This window comes from Pseudonaja textilis, chromosome 2 (genome assembly GCF_049901715.1).
Source record: "Pseudonaja textilis isolate UNSWEBS1 chromosome 2, rPseTex1.2, whole genome shotgun sequence".
NCBI classification, from domain to species: domain Eukaryota; kingdom Metazoa; phylum Chordata; class Lepidosauria; order Squamata; family Elapidae; genus Pseudonaja; species Pseudonaja textilis.
In genome coordinates, this window is record NC_141991.1 from 12343579 (window position 1) to 12349578 (window position 6000).

The window sequence follows — 6000 nt, forward strand, 5'->3', positions numbered from 1 at the left end:
GGTAGTGGTTGTGGCCAGGAGGGCTGTTGGGTATATGGATACTCCAACTGGTTTGGGTTGAATAAATATGTAAACCTAGGATTAAGTGCTATGTAGCTTTAAGCACAAGAAACTGCAATGTCATTGTGGGTGCGGTTGCAGGCAGCCATATAGGTAGGAGGGGAAACGTAATAGCCCGGCTTCTGGATGCAACTGTATGAGCCCCGGCTTCTGGATGCAACTGTATGAGCCCCGGCTTCTGGATGCAACTGTCTGAGTCCGGCTTCTGGATGCACCTGGTTACTGTTCCAGGTCTGCTGCCTGCTGTGTATTGGAACGTCTATCTGCTTACTTTGGAGGCTACTGTGCCAGATACCAAATTCAACTGAACACAAGGACTGTTTACTGGTGAGCTGTGGATTCAGCGTTAGTACTTGAGAGAAAGGTATCTTAAGAAGAAGATTTACAAGCAGATAAAGACATTGTATTTACTGTTTAAAGGACCTGATAACTGGATTGATAAACTGGATACTTACATATGGACTGAATGACTATTCTTAATCTCTGTATGAATTAAATACCTATTTAAACCACAAACAGTTTATTTGTCTCAAGTGTGTGTATACTCTAGGGCCCAGCCTCACTCTCATTTGGCTGCCTGGCTTGACTGCTGCTGCACACTCTGCTAGGGGGTTTATCCCCAAACACTAACATTGGTTATGGGCCCAGCAGTGTGCACAGTCTAGCTAACCAGGATATACCAGTGAGAGTTTTGGTCAAGAGTTACACATTGCTGTAAAGACAAACTGTTTGTTAAATAGTTATTTTTCTGCAGAGCAATGGCACAAGTAAATTTGCCAAGTCTGTCCATGATAGCCAGACTAGATGGAACAAACTATGTTTCATGGTCAATGAAGTGTAGTTTACTGCTACGAAGAGAAGGTTTGTGGGACATAATTACAAACCCACCAGATGTATCCAACTTGGATCCTACTGTTGAAGAGGATGCCAGAAAGATACAGGACTATAAACTAAAGAATGAACAGGCTTTGTGCATCATAGGACTGACTCTCTCAGACCAGCAACTGATTCATATTCGTGGAGTGGAAAGTGCTGCCAAGTGCTGGGATAATCTCAAGAAGATTTATGTTCGAGACAGTGTAGGAGCTCATATCAATCTTACACGGAAGCTGTTTAGAACACATCTTGAGATAAATGGAGATATGTTGACTCATTTAAACTGTATGAAAAGCATTTTTCAAGAATTGCAAGAAAAAGAGCTTGTATTTAATGAGTTGCAACAAGTATACATCATATTGTCTTCTCTGGATCGAAGCTATGATGATTTTGTGACTGCATTGGAAGTATTGCCAAAAGACAGTTTATCAGTAACTGAGATAACTGGCCGGCTATTAGAGGAAGCCAGGAGAAGGAGTGAACGTGAACAGCTGAGGGAAGATAAGCCTAATAAGGAAGAGAAATTATCTTCAAAGCCTGAGAGAAACCAGCTGTGTAAAGTAAAGCACCCGGAAGAAGAGAAGTTATCTCCAACGGCATACACAATTAAAAAGTGTTTTAATTGTGGAGGCAGAGGACATTTGGCAAGATTCTGCAAAAAAGGAAAACGCCAGAATGTAAAGAAGCCAAAGAAATCCTTTGAACTGGCCATGTTTAGCAATTGTGATATTAAGAATAATAAGTGCAAATTGGAAAGAGATAACAAAAAGGTAACTGCAGCTTTAAATGGAGCATTGTATGTCTTGCATGACAGTAAGAAAGGGGAGGCACAAACTGTATTTAATAATATCAAGCCTCATGATGAATGTATCCATTTATTGCATAGGCGTTTGGGGCATGTGAATTTTAAAAAGCTAAAACGCACAGTTGAGTTATCTAAAGGTATAAGGTTAAAACCCTGTGATAAGTATTTGCGTTGTAATGTCTGTTGTGAAGATAAGAGTAAAATATTGCCTGCAAATAGGCTAAATGGTTTCAAAACTAATGAACCTTTAGAAGTAGTATTTGCAGACATTATTGGTCCAAAGAAACCCAGTATGGGGGGTGCTTGATATATACTGAGCATTATGGACCATTACTCTAGATATGGGTTTTGCTACTTAATGAAAAGCAAAACTGAAACATATCAACATTTCTTCAATTGGTTAAAGTTTGCAGAAAGAAAAAGCAAACGGCAACTGTTAACCCTGGTGACAGATAATGGCACGGAATTTGTTAATAGAAAATTCCAGAGTAGGTTAAAGGCAGCTGGAATAGCTCATAAGACATCTGCACCATACAGACCACAGCACAATGCATTTATTGAAAGGCGAGGCCAAACATTGCAGGCGATGATCCGTACTATGTTAACTGATTCTGGGTTACCTGATACTTTGTGGGGGGAGGCCACAATGTGTGCTAATCATTTATTAAACAATGTGGTTAACTCAACCACTGGTGAAATACCATTCACCATGTGGCATGGCAGGAAGCCTGATCTGAGTTACCTGCACACATTTGGTGCACCAGCATGGGTGCATATCCCTACACAACTCAGGCGTAAAGGGCAACATAGAGCTAAACGATTATTCTTTGTTGGTTACCAAGCTAACCATAGGGCATATAGATTTTGGGAAAAAGGCACATCTAGAGTGTTATGTAGTGCCAATGCCCAATTTCTAGAGCACATAGGATGGGATAAGTTAGAGCAGGATAGCAATAAAGAAGTGATTATTGAATCCTACAGAAATCCCATTAAGTATCCCTGTAACTTTAAGAAAGATGTAAAGGAAGAAGTACAGGAAGAGATAGTGCCCCTAGAGGAAGAAATAGCTGAAGATGAGGAACAGGAAGTAACTCAACCAAGCCCAGTAATACCCAGAAGGACTACACGTATATCTAGACCGCCTGATAGATACCAGGCTAATACAGTGTGCCAGGTAAATAGAGTGCCATCTACTGTGGATGAGATTAAAAGATATCCTTCTAAAGAGAAAGAAAAATGGTATGCAGCAATTAATAAAGAATTGAAGTCTTTGAAGGATATGAAGGTATATGAGAATGTGAGATTACCTGTTAATGAAAAACCCATTGGCTGCAGATGGATTTTTAAAATAAAAACAGACAAAGATGGAAACACAATCCATAAGGCAAGGTTAGTAGCCCAAGGCTTTAGACAAAGTGCAAAGGACTATGATGAAGTATTTGCACCTAGTCTTAAAGCAGCATCTTTAAGGGCAGCATTAGTGTGGGCAGCAAGCAAGAAGTATATAGTTAACCATTTAGATGTGGAAACTGCTTACTTGCATGCTCCACTAAGACATACTGTATATATGAAAAGGCCTAATGGATTTAAAGGAGACAATAATAATGATAATGATTGTTGGTTATTAAAGAAGAGCCTTTATGGTCTTAAACAATCGGGCTATGAATGGAACCAGTATATTGTGAAGGAACTGACCAATATAGGATTTAAAGCTGGTTTAGCTGACCCATGTCTGTTTAAGAGAGAGAAACATGGGAAGATATCATTATTATTGCTGTTTACTGATGATATTGCTCTGATAACTAAGACTAATGATGAAGCAGATGAAATAATTGCATCATTAGCCAAGAAAGCCAAAATCAAGCAATTAGGGGAGATAAAGAGATATCTAGGTTTGAATATACTGAGAACACAGAAAGGGTTTAAGATATCTCAAGAAGATAAGATATCTAAATTGCTAATAGATTATAAGATGGAACTTTGTAAGCCTGCAAAGACTCCAATGAGTCAGGATATTTGCAAAATGGATACTCAAAGTCCCAAATTTGATAAGGAACTGTATCAATCCTTGATTGGTAGCTTATCATATATTAGCAATTGGTCAAGGCCAGATATTGCTTTTAGTATTAATCAGCTGGCACGACACAATAATGACCCGCTTCAATGTCACTGGATAGCATTGAAAAGAATCCTAAGATATCTTAAAGGTACATTAAACCATGCACTGTATTTAGAACCAGAAGGTGATCTCATATTGAGTGCTTATGCAGATGCTAGTTTTGCATCAGAAAGAGATACTAGAAAGTCGACTTCAGGAACAGCCATAATGCTGGGTAAGACATTAATAGGTTGGAAGTCAATAAGGCAACAGCATATAAGTTTGTCTACTATGGAGGCAGAATTCTCCTGTTTATCTTTATTGTGTACTGAGTTGATTATGTACAAACAAATGTTGAAAGATATGGGTATAACTGTAAATTACCCTATAGTTGTACATGAGGATAATCAGGCAGCAATTAAAATGGCCACAAGTATTGCAGTTAAAACTAGGAGTAAACATACAGATTTGAAGTATCTGAATGTAAGAGAATCTGTACAGAGTAAATTGATACAGCTGGAATACTGTATGTCGGAGGACAATGTAGCTGATCATTTTACTAAAGCCCAAGGTGCTATTAAGCATCTAGAGAATTGTCAAAAATATGGGTTTAGAATGTAAAGGCATTACATATTTATGTCACCCAAAAGGGGAGAATGTTGGGTATATGGATACTCCAACTGGTTTGGGTTGAATAAATATGTAAACCTAGGATTAAGTGCTATGTAGCTTTAAGCACAAGAAACTGCAATGTCATTGTGGGTGCGGTTGCAGGCAGCCATATAGGTAGGAGGGGAAACGTAATAGCCCCGGCTTCTGGATGCAACTGTATGAGCCCCGGCTTCTGGATGCAACTGTATGAGCCCCGGCTTCTGGATGCAACTGTCTGAGTCCGGCTTCTGGATGCACCTGGTTACTGTTCCAGGTCTGCTGCCTGCTGTGTATTGGAACGTCTATCTGCTTACTTTGGAGGCTACTGTGCCAGATACCAAATTCAACTGAACACAAGGACTGTTTACTGGTGAGCTGTGGATTCAGCGTTAGTACTTGAGAGAAAGGTATCTTAAGAAGAAGATTTACAAGCAGATAAAGACATTGTATTTACTGTTTAAAGGACCTGATAACTGGATTGATAAACTGGATACTTACATATGGACTGAATGACTATTCTTAATCTCTGTATGAATTAAATACCTATTTAAACCACAAACAGTGTATTTGTCTCAAGTGTGTGTATACTCTAGGGCCCAGCCTCACTCTCATTTGGCTGCCTGGCTTGACTGCTGCTGCACACTCTGCTAGGGGGTTTATCCCCAAACACTAACAAGGGCCTTTGCACAACAGTGGGTTGTGCACCAGTTATTCCCTTTTCTGGATCAGTGGTCCCTACTCACAGTCACTCATGCCCTGGTCACTTCCCGTATTGATTATTGCAACATGCTCTACATGGGACTGCCCTTGAAGAGCATCCGGAAACTCCAGTTGGTGCAAAATGCAGCAGCCTGCATGTGTTTTTGCAGATCCCAGTATGCACATGTGTAATCTCTCCTGCAGGAGCTGCATTGGTTGTCGATTTGCTTCCAGCTACAATTCAAGGCGCTAGTTGTCACCTTTAAAGCCCTTCATGGCTTGGGTCCAAGTTATCTGAGGGAACGTCTCTTGCCAGTCACATCCACCCAACCCATTAGGGCGAGGAGGCAGGGAATGTTGTAGGTCCCACCCCTGAGGGAGATACACCTGGTGGGCCCCAGAAGAAGGGCCTTTTCCATGGTAGCTCTATCTCTCTGGAACATCATTCCCCCAGAGATTAGAATGGCCCCTTCACTAATACTCTTCTGAAAGGCACTGAAGATCTGGTTTTGCCAGCAGGTCTGGGGAACCCAGAGAGGGATGGAGCCCATCAAATGGCTAGTGTGATCTGCTGTCATCGGGGAGGGGGGTGGGAGTTGGTTTTTGATGTTTTGTTTTGTTTTTTGTTTTCCCAAATTTTGTTCTATTGTACTTTACTAATTTATTTGAATCTTTCTGTTTGTTTTTATTGTTTTATTTTTATTTTTGTTTTAAATATGGTTTTACATTGTGTAAGCCACCTCAAGTCACCATGGGCAATATAAATTAATTAAATAAATAAATAAAATAAAAATTCATTAAATACAATCAT